Source organism: Rhinolophus sinicus, linkage group LG04, assembly GCF_036562045.2.
Source record: "Rhinolophus sinicus isolate RSC01 linkage group LG04, ASM3656204v1, whole genome shotgun sequence".
Classification (NCBI taxonomy): domain Eukaryota; kingdom Metazoa; phylum Chordata; class Mammalia; order Chiroptera; family Rhinolophidae; genus Rhinolophus; species Rhinolophus sinicus.
The window spans coordinates 75,568,124-75,585,714 of NC_133754.1; the positions used below are offsets into that span (position 1 = coordinate 75,568,124).

The window sequence follows — 17,591 nt, forward strand, 5'->3', positions numbered from 1 at the left end:
AGAATATTGGAAAGAACTGGGTTTTTTGGAGTCCTGTTTTTGTTTCCAAATCTCAACAACCAGTTGAGACATGGGCAACGACAGAGCAGAACAATGCTGGCCAATCTGTGGGACAGGAATGTCTGCCTACACATCAGCCCTGCCACAGAACTTTGGAGAAGCTCCTTAACTTCTCCGGGCTTCAATTTCTTCATCTGTAAAATGAATATATGATATCTTTATTTTAAATGCTAAAAATGGATTATGACTGACATAAAGACAGGGATCAACAGTAACACTATCATAGTAGGGGACTTCATCACACCTCTGACAACAAGGGACAGGTCTTCCAGACAGAAAATCAATATGGAAACAACAGACTTAAAGGACACATTGGACCACTTGGATTTAATCGATATTTTCAAAGCATTTCACCCCAAAGCTGCAGAATATACGTTCTTCTCAAGAGCACATGGAACATTTTCCAAGATAGGCCATATGTTAAGCCACAAAACAAGTCTTGATAAATTTAAGAAAACTGAAATCATATTGTCTTCTCTGACCACAGTGCTATGAAATTAGAAATGAACTACAGAAAGAAAAAAAAAAAACTGGAAGACACACCAAATTCATGGAGGCTGAATAACATGTTACTAAATAATGAATGGGTCAACCATAAGATCAAGGAAGAAACCAAAAGATATCTCGAAACAAATGAAAATGAAAACACAATGACCCAAAATCTATGGGATGCTGCGAAAGCAGTCCTAAGAGGGAAATTCACAGCACTGTAGGCCTACCTAAAGAAACAAGAAAAATCACTAATCAACAGTTTCTCTTCACACTTAAAGGATCTGGAAAAAGAACAGCAAAATAAGCCCAAAGGGAGTACAAGGAAGGAAATAATAAAGATCAGAGTAGAAATAAATGAAATAGAAACCAGAAAAACAATACAAAAGATCAATGAATCCAAGAGTTGGTTCTCAGAGAATATAAACAAAATTGACAAACCTTTAGCCAGACTCATTAAAAAAAGAGAGAGAGGACCCAAATTAATAAAATCAGAAATGAAAGAGGAGAAGTGACAACAGACACCACAGAAATACAAAAAATTTTAAGAAATTACTATGAGCAACTATATGCCAACAAATTTGACAATCTGGAAGAAATGGACAATTTTCTAGAGGCGTACAACCTTCCAAGGCTAACTCAAGAAGAAACAGAAAACCTGAATAGACTGATTACCACCAGGGAAATTGAATCAGTAATCAACAATCTCCCAACAAACAAAAGCCATGGACCAGATGGCTTTACAAGTGAATTTTACAAAACGTTCAAAAAAAAGAATTATCACCTATTCTCCTCAAGCTCGTCCAAAAAAATCAAGAAGGAGGGAAGACTCCCAAACACTTTTATGAAGCTACTATCACCCTGATCCCAAAATCAGACAAAGACATTACAAAAAAAGAAAACTACAGGCCGATATCTCTAATGAACATCGATGCAAAAATCCTCAACAAAATATTAGCAAACAGAATTCAGCAATACATTACAAGGATCAAACACCATGATCAAGTGGGATTCATCCCTGGTATGCAAGGGTGGTTCAACATCCGCAAATCAATTAATGTGATACACCACATTAACAAAATGAAAAATAAAAATCACATGATCATATCAATAGACGCAGAAAAAGCATTTGATAAAATCCAGCAGCCATTTATGATAAAAACCCTTAAGAACGTGGGAATAGAGGGATCATATCTCAACATAATAAAGGCCATATATGATAAACCCACAGCTAACATCATACTCAATGGGGAAAAGCTAAAACCATTCCCCTTAAGATCAGAAACAAGGCAAGGTTGCCCACTTTCTCCACTTCTATTCAACATAGTGCTGGAAGTTCTACTCACAGCAATGAGACAAGAAAAAAAAGTACAAGGCATCCAAATCGGTAAGGAGGAAGTAAAATTGTCATTATATGCAGATGACATGATACTATATATAGAGAACCCTAAAGACTCCACCAAGAAACTATTAGAGCTGATAGATGAATTCAGTAAAGTAGCAGGATACAAAATTAATATTCAGAAATCAGTTGCATTTGTATATACCAATAATAAAACATCAGAAGGAGAAATAAAAAAAAAAATCCCATTTACAATTTCTCCAAAGACTATAAAATACCTGGGAATAAATTTAACCAAAGAAGTAAAAGATCTGTACTCAGAAAATTATAAGACACTGAAGAAAGAAATGAAAGAAGATACAAATAGATGGAAACACATCCCATGTTCAAGGATAGGAAGAATTAATATAGTTAAAATGTCCATACTGCCTAAGGCAATATACATATTCAACACAATTCCTATCAAACTACCAATGACGTTTTTCACAGAAATAGAACATATAATCCTAAAATTTATATGGGGCCATAAAAAACCCCGGATAGCCTCAGCAATCTTGAGAAATAAGAACATAGTGGGAGGTATAACAATACCTGACATCAAATTATACTACAAGGCTACAGTAATCAAAACAGCATGGTACTGGCATAAAAACAGACACTTAGATCAATGGAACAGAATAGAAAGTCCAGAAATAAATCCATGCCTATATGGCCATTTAGTCTACGACAATGGAAGCAAGAATGTACAGTGGGGTAAAGACAGTCTATTCAATAAATGGTGCTGGGAAACCTGGACAGACACATGCAAAAAAATGAAGCTGGACCACCTCCTTACACCATATACAAAAATAAATTCAAAATGGCTTAAAGACTTAAATGTAAGATCTGAAACCATAAAATTCCTAGAAGAAAATATAGGAAGAAACTTTACAGGCATTACCTGGAGTAAGATTTTTACTGATATATCCCCTCACGCGAGGGAAGTAAGAGGAAAAATAAACATGTGGGATTACATCAAAACTAAAAATTTTTTTCACAGCAAAGGAAACCATCAATAAAACAAAAAGGGATCCTACTGAATAGGAAAAGATATTTGCCAATGACATATCTGATAAGGGGTTAATATCACAAATTTATAAAAAACTCACTCAACTCAACTCCAAAAAAGCAAACAACCCAATTTAAAAATGGGCAGAGGACATGAAGAGACATTTTTCTAAAAAGGACATACAGATGGCAAACAGACATATGAAGAAATGCTCAACCTCACTAACCATCAGAGAAATGCAAATAAAAACCACAATGAGATACCACCTCACTCCAGTCAAAATGGCTATCATCAATAAATCAACAAACAACAAGTGCTGGCGCAGATGTGGAGAAAAGGGAACGCTTGTGCACTGTTGGTGGGATTGCAGATTGGTGCAGCCACTATGGAAAACAGTATGGAGGTATCTCAAACAACTGAAAACGGAACTACCTTATGACCCAGCAATTCCACTCCTCGGTATCTATCCAGAGAAATCCAAAACTCTAATTTAAAAATCTTTATGCACTCCTCTGTTTATTGCAGCACTATACACAATAGCCAAGACATGGAAACAACCAAAATGCCCATCGGTAGATGACTGGATTAAGAAACTGTGGTACATTTATACAATGGAGTATTACGCAGCCATAAAGAAGAAAGAAATCTTACCATTTGCAACAACATGGATGAACCTATAGAACATTATGTTAAGTGAAATAAGTCAGACAGAGAAAGACAAATACCAGATGATCTCACTTATATGTGGAATCTAAAGAAAAGAATAAGTGAATGAACTAATCAGAAACAGTTTTGGAGACCTAGACAAAACTGAGGGTTACTAGATGGGAGGGGGGGTGGGGATAAGGGGGAAAGTGAAGGGATTAGAAAACAGTCAGTAACCACAAGATGGCCACAGGGTGTTGAAAATGAATTTGGGGAATGTAATCAATAATGTTGTAAAGATTTTGTAGGGTATCCGATGGACACTTGTCCCATTTGGGAGACCACCTCAGGGATGATGTAGATGCCTGATCACTGCACTGTACACCTGAAGCTGAACAATAATGAATGGCAACTATAATTTTATATATATATATGTGTGTGTGTGTGTGTGTGTGTGTGTGTGTGTGTATGTATGTATATGGTTACAGGAAGCGGAGTACAGCATTAGGAATAGAGACAGTGGGAATGTAATGTCTCTGTGCAATGTCACAGAGATAGTGGATGGGGGAGGGGGTTTCACACAGTGTGAGGGATATAAATGATAAACGTCTAAGTATTACTTTGTCTTGTGCACCTGAAACTAATAAAAAAAAATAAAGGAAGGAAAAAAAAAAAGCTCAAAATGTTGTCCATTGTCAAGGCTAAATAAAATCAGCTCTATTCTATTTGTCCAATACACACAATTGATGTCCTAACATCCTGGCAAATTCTCAAATCAGTTTGTTCCTGTTGTAAATACCAGTGCCAACAATGAATAGTTCACATCAAAGAAATCAACTAGTTCTACATAGCTAATGTGAGAGGCTAGTGTTGAGAGAAACAACTTCCACCAGAACTTTAAGCACAAACATAAAGACTAACATTTTCCTTTGTTTAAGTTTTTCCTTCAGGTGCCATGATAATTAGATAATTATAACTAGCTTATTTTTTCTAGTTATTTTTGTTTATGCATTAACCTTTTATTAAATAGTTATTAAGCAGCCATTAAATTCCAGGCACTAACAAACCAGTCTTGAGATGAACAAAATAGACACGGCCCTCCTGGATCTTAAAAGTCTAATTACAGAATCAGATGCTAACAAGAAATGCAGCAAGAAATATTATTTTATTTGTGATTCTAACTGATAATAATGGATATGAGAGATAACCAATATTGCATGATAAAGAGGTTGAGGAAACCATTCTCAAATGAAATCTTTAAAACTGTTAACTGTTCCCAGAAAGAAATTACAGATAGATGTTCTGAGCCCTTGTTGAAAGACAAGTTTGAAGGACTTTTTAAAAAATAAAAATAAAAATTTTAGTCTAAAACTCAACTGTAAGACCTGATAGTGATTCATTAAGATTGCAGTCAATTCAATTTAACTCAGCTTAATTCAACTCAATTAAACTTAACAAACCTTCCTTGAGTATTGCATGAGTGTGGAAAGAAACGGTTCTTTCTCTTGGTGCACTAAACATTCCCTCCTCTTCCCAAGACTCAAATAAGCTTTAGACCTGACTTCCTTCTACTACCAAACGAGAGCTCAGAGAATGACAAACGTGGTACAGCATCATGCCTTAGGAAGTCAGCAGGAATGAGTTGTAAAGTGTTGTGGTTTTTTCCTTTTTTAAAAAATGAATCACGGGAACAATTGACCTGACCAGTTGAAAGCAATTAGTGAAGAATTTTGTTCTAGTCTTTGCTAGTACGGATGGAAACAATTGCTTTCTCGGTACAGATTCTTCCTCTTTAAACTGGAATTTTTAAAAAAGATTTGAATTTTGTGTGTTTTTCATTTATAAAAAATGGCTATGTTTCTCTTCATTTACTTTCAGCCCAGCTTCACCTTAAAAGTTACTTTTGGGGGCCTGAATGACTTGCCCACAGTTTGCCAATCAATAGTGCCAAAAATGCCTTAGGCAATTAGATATGCAGTTTCAAGTTGCATGAGACAAAAATTAGTCAGTGCTAATTCAAATGTCCATCCATTTGGAAATATTTTCTACCGGCAAAACTCTGGTAAAACTGAAGCAACAGAAACTCCATCACTGAGGATTTCAATCACTTTAATAAGAATGGTTCCCACAGCTTGGCAAGGATTGGCAAATGAGAGGTGTGAGCTCCCTTTTGCTTCATTCAAAATAACCTCCAAAACATGTTTGTTTTCATTCTCTGCAGGATGGTGAACCAGATTGCTCATATAAAACTGTCATATAAGAGTGTCTCAAGTAAAATTTAATGGTGATTTTGTTGCTAATTCCTCGGGTTTGCTTTTGATTATCTTCTTAGTAGGATAAGATTTTTAATAATTTAGTTTGGAATTCACTGTATTATTATTTTTTGTTATTTCCATGATGTTAATTTTAATATCTCAAGCAACAACATAGAAGTTTGCAACATTACAGGAAAACAAGAGACATTGGACTATTCACTTCGTGTTTTCCACTTAATGGAAAATTCACTTAGTGATATTAATTGCAAAAATCTTAGATTTGTGGCACAAGCTGCATCGGCCAAAAGAAAGCTCTAGTTGGAAGTAAGCTTAAAAATATTTTAGCCCAACAACTTCATTTGATGGGTCAGGAATCTCCAGAAAGCTTTAAGAGGAAGAGAGCCATTTCCAGCTGATTTGATGAACCTAAATCTAGAGAGTTTCTAGGAGACCTTGGACGGGGGACCATTACTCCAGAAAGAACTTGCTTCCAACATATGCTTGAGGACAGTATCAATTCTGAGCCATTATCTCAATTTCTCATTTTGGGGTTTCAAGGATCTTGGGGGAACCACAAACTCTTCTGAGGGCCTGCCTGAAGTTATGTTACTGCTGTTCTTGGTGGTGTTGTTTTGCCCCCTACTCAGCTCTGATGCTAACAAAGAAAAATATCTTTCCCTTTGACAACAAATAGAGTTTTTTCCTAACCCATTCTTTTATCAAGAAAAGCTTAATGTTTTAAAGAGTTTAAGTTTATGAAGAAATTTTGGTTCCAGCTCCCTACCATGCATTGACCTGCAGCCTTGTCTTTTATACCTCCCTCATTAGAACTGAAAACACTCACTTCCTGGTGTCGGCAGATATCAGCTCCCTTGCCTCAAGACAGGACAACTCCTTCATGTTATTCAAGATGCAGAACCCCGTTAGGATGGAGCTGATGCTTTACCCATGTGAAACTACATCTTTGCCTGGCTTTTCTTCCTGGCCTATCCTGGTTCCCTCCTTTTCCGTGAATTTCTCCTGACAGCACTCACTCCCTATCTCGGGCTCTGCTGCTTGGCAGACGCCCCTCCTCACGACTTCTTTCTCATTTTTTTCCTAACTTCTCTTCAGATGTGTCTAATCTGTTGTTTAAGCTGACTTTGTTTTTTATTTCAATAATTATATTTGTTTTGTTCTAACAATTCTATTGGGTTCTTTTCCAAAAATGTACTTTTTTCATACTGTTACGTACTTTCAATATGGTTTCTAGTTTTTTCATTTATGTTTTTGTTTTTTCAGGATTGGGAGGCTACTGAAATCTGTACAAAAATGTCCAATATTTTAGAAATATAAGGGATATTGTCATTTTCCTGCAAAAAGTAGTAAAAACGGACACAAAATTCTAGCTTTAGGAAACATATTAATTAACCAAGCTGTCTCCAGTTATTGCATGCTGATTTATGCTTTACTGGTTAGTTATGTTTATATTTGGTCTATTGAAGACAAAGGGAGATGAAATTTTATCTAATACATGCAACTCATTTGATATTCAATATCTTTGAATCATGGAGTCCATCTGGGGAAAATCATAAAAGGGGTCCTCATGAGTAATAAGGAAGTGTCATCCCTCAATAACAATTTTTTTTTGAGTTTTAGTCTTTGCCAGCTTTCTCGTAGAATGTACATACCACTGAATTTTTCTTATTTCTCGCCTGATTCTTGAGTATTTGACTTTGCCTTCCTTAAACTTCTCTCCACACTCGTATCCTTGAACCAAGGTAGAAGGAAGATGTTTTGAATAATATGCATTCAGTTCAATTTCTACCTGTGTTTCTCCATCTTCCTTTGCTGCATTTGGGGCTCAATATCAACAGCAGGTAGGTATGATTTAAATGTGTCTTAAGGAGATGGAGACAATAGGAAGTTTGGTTAGAGATGATTTATTTTTATCAGGGTTAAAGTGGCACTTTAAAACATATTTTAAAATAGAAACCTCTGTGTTCCCCAGACTTATAGTAATCTAAGTAATAATGTCCTCTGTTTATTGCCCAGAAGAGCTAACGTGAATGGAGCAATTTATGAGAATAATAATTTTTATTGTAACAAGGTCTATAAATGTCTTTCAGTGAATCAGCATCAGAAGTCTCCTTTTTCCTGAAAATAAATGAATGAAGTAGGTCGAGGAGGTAAATCTAGACCAATAAGTTTTGCTGTTAAGACAATCCTGAAACAAAGCATTTCAGTTCTAGTAAGCAGACACCAACCCTTTGCATTGTGTTTGAGATCTGCAGCTGAATATGGCTTTGAAGTGAGCAGACAAAAGCGGTGACAGACTCAAAAGAACTAAACCATTGTACACAGTGTGAGTGTGTGCTAAGGAAGGAAAGGGGCTGCCTTTTGTACCACTGGTTAATTATCAGAAGGGTAGTTTGGATCCTTGTTTTTGGAATTAGAACTGAAGTTACCATTTATATTTAAAAACTTTATAGAGATTTCCTTACTTTATAGTAAAGTTTCTGATAAAAATGTACAAATTCACGCAGTTACATAGGCAGTCTGCCATTTTAAGCTAGCTGTTCCACTTCCATACAGCATAAGAAGTCACTTTATTGTGCAATTACTTTCTAAAAGCACTGATTTTTTTCCCCTTCTTTCCCCTCCCCCGAACTCTGGTTCAAGCCGTTATTTCTCAGTCTAGTTGTATACAACACAGCTCCCTGGCCCACGCTGGTGGTATTATGAGTCCCGCGCTCCCCCCACCCCCCTGAGGCAGTGGGTCGCCACCGACAGTTGGTCTCTCACAGCAGCTCACGGAAGAGCTCACGGACTGCTGGCCACTCATGGCAGCACATGGTACCCCATGGCAGCCCAGCTCCAGGGAGAGCTGTTGTTCACAATCTAAGCTATAGAGGGCGCAACTCACTGGCCCATGTGGGAATTGAACCAGCGATGTCCGTGTTAGGAGCATGGCTCTCCAACCACCTGAGCCACCAGGCTGGCCCTAAAAGCACAGATTTAAGGTAAAGTCTGTAATCACTCATGGCAAACTCAAATTAAAGCTAATTGGATTTCCATAAAGCATTGCTTGTATGGATTACTTAGGCATAGGTAGAGGTAAACTTAATAGGACAATACTCCAGTATCTCTGGGTATGTTGGATAATGTTCAGGATGTCGGGTGGACAAGATGAATTATGCTACAGGACAGATCAGTCTCTTCCTCCTAATACATGTTGACTCTAGTTTTTCTTTCTATATCTTGAAATCCACAGTTCCACCCAAATTTAGGTACCAACATGAAGGAGGTATTCAATGTTTAGGGAGTGAATGAATGGTTAAATGATTAAATAGAAATATCAGCTGTGAAAATTATTTTTTATAATAAATTAATCTTACAGATTTTATTCTGAAGATAAAGATACATGCTAAAGGAATACTTATTTATTTCCTAACCAAAAAAGTTGATTTAAAAGTCGTTTTCTGTAGCAGCCAAATCTTTGTAGATCGCTACCATTGGATCAAATGTCCTTGACCTTCTCAAAACTCCTCAGTAGGCATCAAAAGGGTATTTAAAATTTTTTTCACTTTACTTTCAATGTTTAAAAGTCATTAAGATGTAAGATTTATTTATAATTGCATAAAATGCCTCTGATTCTAAAGTAGTAAGGGTATTTTATTTTACAGTTCATTTTATCTTCATGAATGAGTTTTTATTTTTAAATAATTATAAATGTTTTGGAGAAAAATATGCTGAACATATTTGTATATTCTCCTTGAATGTTATTTTGTTTTAGTTCACTTTTCCATCAGTTCTACTGCATGTGCTATCATTGATTTTAAGATGTGTGATTTTTTCTGAAGTGCTTCTACAAGAAAGTGACTGAAATGATGAGTCTGAAAGAGAATGCCAACAAACATATTCAGTGGAGGATTCCAAGTAGAAGTCAAAATTTTTACCAGTGAAGCCAGAGATGATCTTGGAATGAAGCTGAAACCAAATAATAAAATGCTCAAATACTGAGGACTTTCACTGTTTTTTATAGTTTGCAATATTGAGAAAAATATCCTATTAAAAGTTCTTACAAAATGAACTATCACACTTACATGAGATTGAAAACGAAATACATGAGAGAATTAGTTTGAGAAACGAGGGAATTATATAGTATTTTGTAAAGTACAGTTATGCTATATCATAAGATTTTCTTGGATTTGCTTAGCATTAAAAAACTTTAAGGATTTCCAGACACTTGATTATTACAGTGTTGGTAGTAGGTACGTGTATTGAAAAAGTTGAAATTTTAAATGGTCTTATGACTTATCCTATATTACTCAGTTGGAAAATGGTAGAACATGCATTAGAATTAAGATTTTGGGGTGCCAAATTATACCATGAGCATCACTTCTATATACAACCCAGCCCTTGACCGCAAGTACAATTTCACTGCAAGTGGCCATCAAAAGCATTCTACATGATTTCTCTAAGTTCCTGTAACTTATTTTCTCTGCCTTCAAGATGTTCTATATATGACCAGGCTCTATTGTTCCCATAATAATGACAAGAAGGCTAATCTCTTCACCCTTCCATGAAAATTCTGTTTCCAGAAAGTATTACATAAATTTAGTCACTTTATTGGTGATTTGGTAAAAGACTGTTAGCCATCTCAGTAACATCCATCTCTGAATTCCTTATCTCTTCTACCTTCACAAAGAAACAGCCACATAACATCCCCCTTCCCTAACAACTTGTGCCCACAGAAAGTGCTATGGAGTCTTTTCAAGGAATTTGTTACATATGTGGTACTCAACTATACAAGGAAATCTGATGGGACAATTTCTATATGTTATTGAAACACATCACGTTTTTGACATTATACATGTAACACTATATATTTAGTCTTGTACATTACTCTAATTTTTATTGTTATCAAAGTGTTAATTTTTTAAACTAGAACACTAATTCAATATGAAGATCAAATTAGTAGGTTACTAAAGACGTAAAAGACCTTAAATGGCAAAATGTACTTTTTTTTCTCTTGGACTAAAAGTTTTCTCATTTAAAAAGTTCGTAATTTTATTGAAAATTTTATGATTCAAATTTACAGTATAGAAAGTATATAGGGAAAAAATAATGCTTGCTCTCCCCCGACACCCCCTGACTCTGCAGTTTTGCTCTCCAGAGGCGCCATTATCAGTGACTATTTTGTGCTTCTTTCAAAAGTTACTATTTTTTTTCACACAAATGTGTCTCCTCTTTTCACATCGTTATGGATTGCATTGTCCCACTAATCATCAGCAAGTAAACACAAATCTACCTCAGTTCTTAATATTCTGTAAGATAATAACTTTTATTTCCATTGAAGTTTTATGCATGCACATAGCTTATAGAGTTAAATTCAGTGATTACAAAAACAGTACTCCTTGCTATTTCTTATTCATCAGATGCAATCATATTAAAAATTCTAAGTTAATTTAGTAATTTTTAAATCTCTAAATAGCATGTTTATATTTCTACTACTCGCTGTTTCACTTTTAGGCTTCGACCTTATATAAAGTTTATATATTAACTTTTTCCTTTGGAAGATGAGAATTTCTCTTTCACCCATACACCCTACACCTACCACACAACTGTAATTGCAGTCAGCTGTCCTTCAAATATTACATTTCTGCTTGTATCAATACTCAATGCTTTTATTACATAGTTGTATAAACACTACTCAAGTCTGATCATGAAGTATACTATGAATACTTTTCCTATACAATAAAATTGTTCTTATTTTGTTTTTCACTTTTTATACACTTAGAATTAGTAAAGCCCAAAGCACTCCCCCAAGTACATAAATCTTCTCTCAAAATATTAAATATATTATATACCATAATGATTTTATTTTCCTGAAAACAATCTCTCTGGGAACTTTCTGGCCTGTTCCAAACTGGATTGGTAGCTTCCTGGGTTGGCATCTATTTTGAAATCTTACTCCAACAAAATAATATTCTCTTATTTTGTTATGGGAAAAGGGTCTTGAGAAAGACATTTTAAAGACTTTTCGTGTTTTTAAAAAAAGTCTTATTCTATCTGAACTCTTAGAGATAATTTGGCTGGAGATGGAATTCTAGGTAGGATGTTATTTTCCCTCAGAATTTAAAAGACATTTTCCCACTGTCTTCCAGCATCTAGTATTGTTGTTGAAAAGAATAACACCATCCTAATTCTTGATACTTTATATGTAATTCATGGTTTTCTTTCTAAAAGTTTATAGAATCTTCTTTGTCCCAAGTTTTCTGAAATGCCATGAGTCAAATATGAGTCAAATATATACTTCCAATCTGGAAACTCATGGGAACCTTTCTTGAATTATTTTTAATGTTTTTTTTTTCCTTTTGTTTACTTCATTTCTCTCTTGCTAGATCTTCTGTTATCCATATATTGGATTTCTAGACTAAACCTCAAATTTTCTTATATTTTTCTCATAATTTTTCCTTTTCACTTAAGTTTCAAGAATATTTTCTCAATCAATTCTTCCATGAGTTTTCCAAGCGTTTTTGGTTCCACATATTTCCTTCTTGCAGCTGCTTATTCTTGTTTCTTAGATAAGATATAGTCAGTCTTCACTTAATATGATAGTGAAGGATTGTTAAAATAACCATGCAAACAGAAACAATGCAAAGCAATCTTAATGATCAATAGGAAAAATGACAACTGTTTTGTAAACTTTAACAATTTTTTCAAAACATTAACAATTTATATTATCACTTTTAAATATATAGGAAAATAAAAATTAATAAAATATATTTACTTAATACACTGAAACTTAAAACATTGAAAATTAAAGTGTTTTTTAATCTGAAAATAATCCTTGTCACCTTCTACTGATATAACTTACAATCCTAAATGAATATCTTTTCCCTGTCTTGACTTGTCATACTCCTTTCTACATTTGGATCAGCTTCCAACTATATATCCTTTGTGCATTTGGTGTCATGAAATACCTCTGAGAGCCTTTTAATGTGAATTATTTTGCCAGTGTCACTTCTCAGATATCTTCATCATTTTCATTACAAACACTTTCACTACATAAAATATTTGCCAGTTATAATGTCCCCTTTAGTCTTAACCAATCCTTAGAAGGTAGGTGCAAATTTCATAGCAGCATCCTTTTCTGCTCTAGCAACTTCATAAGATAGCTTAACATTAATCAATTCAGTCAATTTTTGAAACAATGAAACTAGCTACTCCTGGCAATAAATGTTTCTTCTTCTATTCCCAATAATTGTTTTCTTTTAATATGGCAGCTAACATCAACACTTTGACCTGAATGCTAGCCAAAATTATTTTTTTTTAAATTACAGTCTTCAATCCAACCATAAGCGACTTTCTGTTCCTAGTGCAATTTAATCTAAAAGATGTTGAAGCAACTTTACCTTGTTTTATTTTTTTTTATATTCATTGGACTTTTACAGTGTGGTTCATGTAGGCTCCTTCCTATCTTGTTTGCTATCACCATTTCTAATGATATCACATTTTACTTACTGTGTTACATTTTTAATTTCATTGCTATACTTTCATCTTTGTTGGCCAATTAACCATTTCTTTTCATTAACCATTCTGGAAAATGACACACGGGTTTATCAGTGGGACATAAGGTTGCTGCAGAACTCACACTTTGCTGCCTGTGTGTGAGTAGATGTGCAGTAACCAACCATGGACAGATGTTGAAAGAAGTGATGTGATTAGTCACTGATCGTGATGTGCATCCATTATTACTTAGTGACTGTGGGCAGAGAACTAACAGAAAAGTTTGTGCACTACGCAATTACTCATAGTTAATACAGGCATACCTCGGAGTTATTGTGGATTTTGTTTCAGACAACAACAAAGTGAGTGTCTCAATAAAGTGAGTCAAATGCGCGTTTCGGCTTCCCAGAACATATAAAAGTTATGTTTACATTATATTGTAGTCTATTAAGTGTGTAATAGCATTACGTCTAAAAAAATTACATATGTTAGTTAAGAAAATATCTTATTGCTAAAAAATGCTAACCATCATCTGAAACTTCAGTGAGTGAGTCATAATCTCTTAGCCGATGGAGGGTCTTGCCTTGATGTTGATATAAATGCAACATCTGTGAAGTGCAATAAAGCTAAGCACAATAAAATGATGTATGCTTGTATGCCAGGTAACTGAAATCTGAACTCTATTACCAAGGGCCTGGTGTTATAAACTAAACTGTGTAACTGATATTCACGCATATTGGAACAATGCAAAGTGAGAACTGCTTGTGCATATCTTATTTCAACAAGAGCATTAACGATAGTACTTAAATGATTTTCCCATTGTTTCCTCCAACTTACTCTTTTCCATATCAGTTTGTCTGTCTGTTCTTTACCTGTTTCTTTTTGGTTTGTTTTGTTCTCTGCTTAGATATTAGATATATGTCTGATCTGTTTGTATGTAAGACTGGGCCATAAAAACTCATGTGTAGCATTTATTAACGTGGCCTTCACTGCTGGGTGATCTGACTGGGCCATTTATTACAGAATATCCATATTAATGCCTTTAAGTCTTATGTTTTATGATGGCCAGAGTCCCCAGGAAACACTTTTCAAATGTATTTTATGGAGAGTAGAGTATGCACCTTGCTGTTCATCTAGTGTATACCTGTCTCCTAGGAGTTGTGCAGGAGAGAAGGCGCATTTTCCGTTAACTCCCATATTTTCATTTTGGTACCTTTATTTGTAACCATGCTAGTCCAGGGACACTCTGTTTCAGTCTCTCCAGAGAATAAATCTCCAGTGTTCTGCTAAGATGAAAGATGGACAGTCAGACCCCTGCTTTTTTAGCCCCACCTTAACTCTACTTCCAAAGATCCATTACATCACCAGTTCCAGAGCTTATTTGGGTGGCACATTGTGATTTCTGTCAGTCCTTGACTTTCCCCATTGCTAGCTTAGGATCCAACTTTCCCTGGTCACGTAATCTATTCACTGCTCTCTAGTTTTCTAAATTTGGTTGCAATTTTCCCGTTTCTTTGTCCTTGTGGTTTTATTGTTTTTAAAAGAAAAACTTTGTCATTTTAGTGAGGCTTTATGAGGGAGAAATGGTTAAATATATGCAGTCAATTCACCATCTATAATTTGAAGCCTCTCATTTAAAAAATAATATACTAATGGGTATTTTTGAATACCCTGTACTAAATTCTTGACCAAAGTAAAGTAGGAAATTGAATCTAATATATGGATAGGAGATGATAAAGCTATAGCTTTAATTCTTTTCTTATTTTGCCTGCTTTCATAGAATAAAAGATTTGATATTTCTACCTATTTTGTTCTAGAGACGTTAACAAAGGCTTGACTATTTTTCTATCCGTGATCTTTATGCTTTCATTATCATAGCCATATAAAATCAACCATAAATATTGTAAGAGCATTTTGTGTAAGAGATTTATAACACTTTCTTACGGTGGTTTCGGTAGCCTTATTCAACTGTATCTCCTGGCATTTTCAATAACCCTCTTAATATATTCTGTCATCCCCATCTGTTTTGATTTAATGTTGATTATACAGACATGCCGGGCTGCAAGAAGCCACCTGATCACGTCAGCAGTTTGTTATGCGTGCATTAGACTCCAGGTATTTTCAGAAATGAAACATAAAACTGCTATTGTTAAATTATATCCATTTTATTAGGTTTCTCCCGGGTAAATTATGTAGACCTTCAGAAAATAAAACATCAGACATATTCAGAGACAATCACATCACTGCGTTTTAGAACCAGTTCAATTTAACCTGCCACTAATTCCCTAACCAGCAATTCTCCGAGTGCATCCCTAGGGAAAATATATTGAACACAGTTGAAGGTTAAGGCAGAGGAGTACAGTGAGACTAGGAGGCAGCCAATCAGATGGCGAGGGTCTAAAGATCTGATGCCTCCAGGCAAACACCAAGCTGAGCTGGTTAGTCTCCTTTCATTGCAGACGAACACCACATACATGTCGTAAATGCTCCCTGTGTGGGCAGCAGCCACCAAGCAGACCCTGTAGCTAAGAAGAGAGGGATACATGCCCAAGCAACTCAGTCTGCACCACAGCCGACAAGACAGCGATATCCCTGTGCTGGAATGTTCTCATGCAAAGGTATCGGTTCTTTTTCATTAAGTTGCTATATTTCTTAAGGATTACGGAAAGCAGAGATGCTGGTGCTGGAGGAAGATCTCTCTGCTTTCTAGTAATGCTTTGTTCCTGTTCTCAGTGTAAATGCCAGCCTTTGAAGATGGGTAACCTCTGGGGGAGACGGTAATTAGCAGAATAAAGGAACACTTTACATTGCTTAAGCTGACTGTGTACAGACCTTTATTAGGACAGACTCTTTGTTATTGTTGCTATTGTTCTGAAGGTAAACTGGCTAAAATGCAGCTTTAAATCATCACATTCTGCTATGTCTATAACTAAAGAAACCCAGGGAAAGAACTAGGGGGCAGGAGGGGGGCAGGGAAAGTAGGGGGGCTACATATCTTGAAGGTTGCTGCAATTTATCTAGCTATCTACCAGCCTGAGAGAGAAAAAGGACCACATTGCTGATCTAAAGTAGAGAAAGAGAATTTTGTCACTGAGGGTTCCTCTATGCTTTTGACACAAGTTTTATAAAGCACACTTTGCATATTCTCGTCGGCTTAATAATTAAGATGACTTAATTATCATTTATTACTGACAGCTGGTGTAATCGTCTAACAGTCATCTACATATTAGCAGCTCTTGTTTTAGTGGTCCAGGTAATAGGAAGGATAATTTAATATGTTACAGAGTAACAAAAGACCCATGAGAAACATATTGCATTAGGTGAGGCAGGAGACTGCTTTGTGGAGCATTTATGTTTTGGAGTGAGTCCCTTCTTTTGTCTCTCCTCTGCATCAATTATCTGTTAGAAGGAATGGATAAAACAGGGACTTCCATCATGTACCATGTATTTAGAGTAAAACAATTATTTCTTCTGTACATTAGGCAATACTTAATTTATGTCTAAGACATTAAATAGTTAGCCATATGGAAAGGTTTCACTGGTAAGTTGTTCATTATCCTCCACGGGACATTGGAAATCACACATCAGTGGGTTATCAATGGTGGCCTGAATGAAGTTGAGATAAACTGTTGTCCCAGGGAGCAGAAATGAATACAAGGTATGCTTGGCTTCATTTTCCAGTTATCTCTCAAAAGCATGGCTCATTAACATTTTAATCTTCATAGTTAATTATCAGGGTGAACGTTTTCATATCACATCTCTGAAAGCTCTCCTAAGTAATGTAGATTCTTTGTGCAGTTATTTTTTTAAAGAGGGGAAATATTTAGGCAATGGTTATAGTTTCTAAATTGCCAGGCCACTGGTATTTTTCATTCTTGTTTTTATTCATTTATTTATTATTTATGGTCTGTGGTGTTAAATATACTTTGCCCCTGTAACATCGTCAGTTATGCTATTATGATACACTTTGTGATTTTCAGTTTCTCTAAATATTTACAAGGTACATGATTTTATTTACAAATGTCACATAAATAAAACTAATATGTATAGATAATATTTAAAAATCACTATTTAAACTTGAAAATTCACTATATTTAGTTATATGTAACACAATTAATTATAATAAAATATTGTAAAAATTAAAATTCTAAATTTTAAGATTTAAAAACTCAATTCAAATAAAAATAATATTTTTTCATATATGTGAAATTTTTTATTTATTTATTTCTATACTTAAAAGCTATTGCTTTGGAGAGGG

The 17,591-nt window shown here is 35.0% G+C and overlaps 1 protein-coding gene across 2 annotated transcripts in view; it reads left to right on the forward strand.

Annotated features, from left to right (window-relative positions):
* The first annotated feature begins 15,771 nt into the window (after positions 1–15,771).
* The window catches only part of SORBS2 (sorbin and SH3 domain containing 2), a 312,617-nt gene continuing 310,797 nt past the window's right edge, over positions 15,772–17,591 (forward strand). For both annotated transcript variants that reach the window (XM_019736081.2, XM_074329790.1), the window contains exon 1: positions 15,772–15,951. The gene's annotated coding sequence lies outside the window, so the exon portion shown is untranslated. The remainder of the gene's footprint in view (positions 15,952–17,591) is intronic.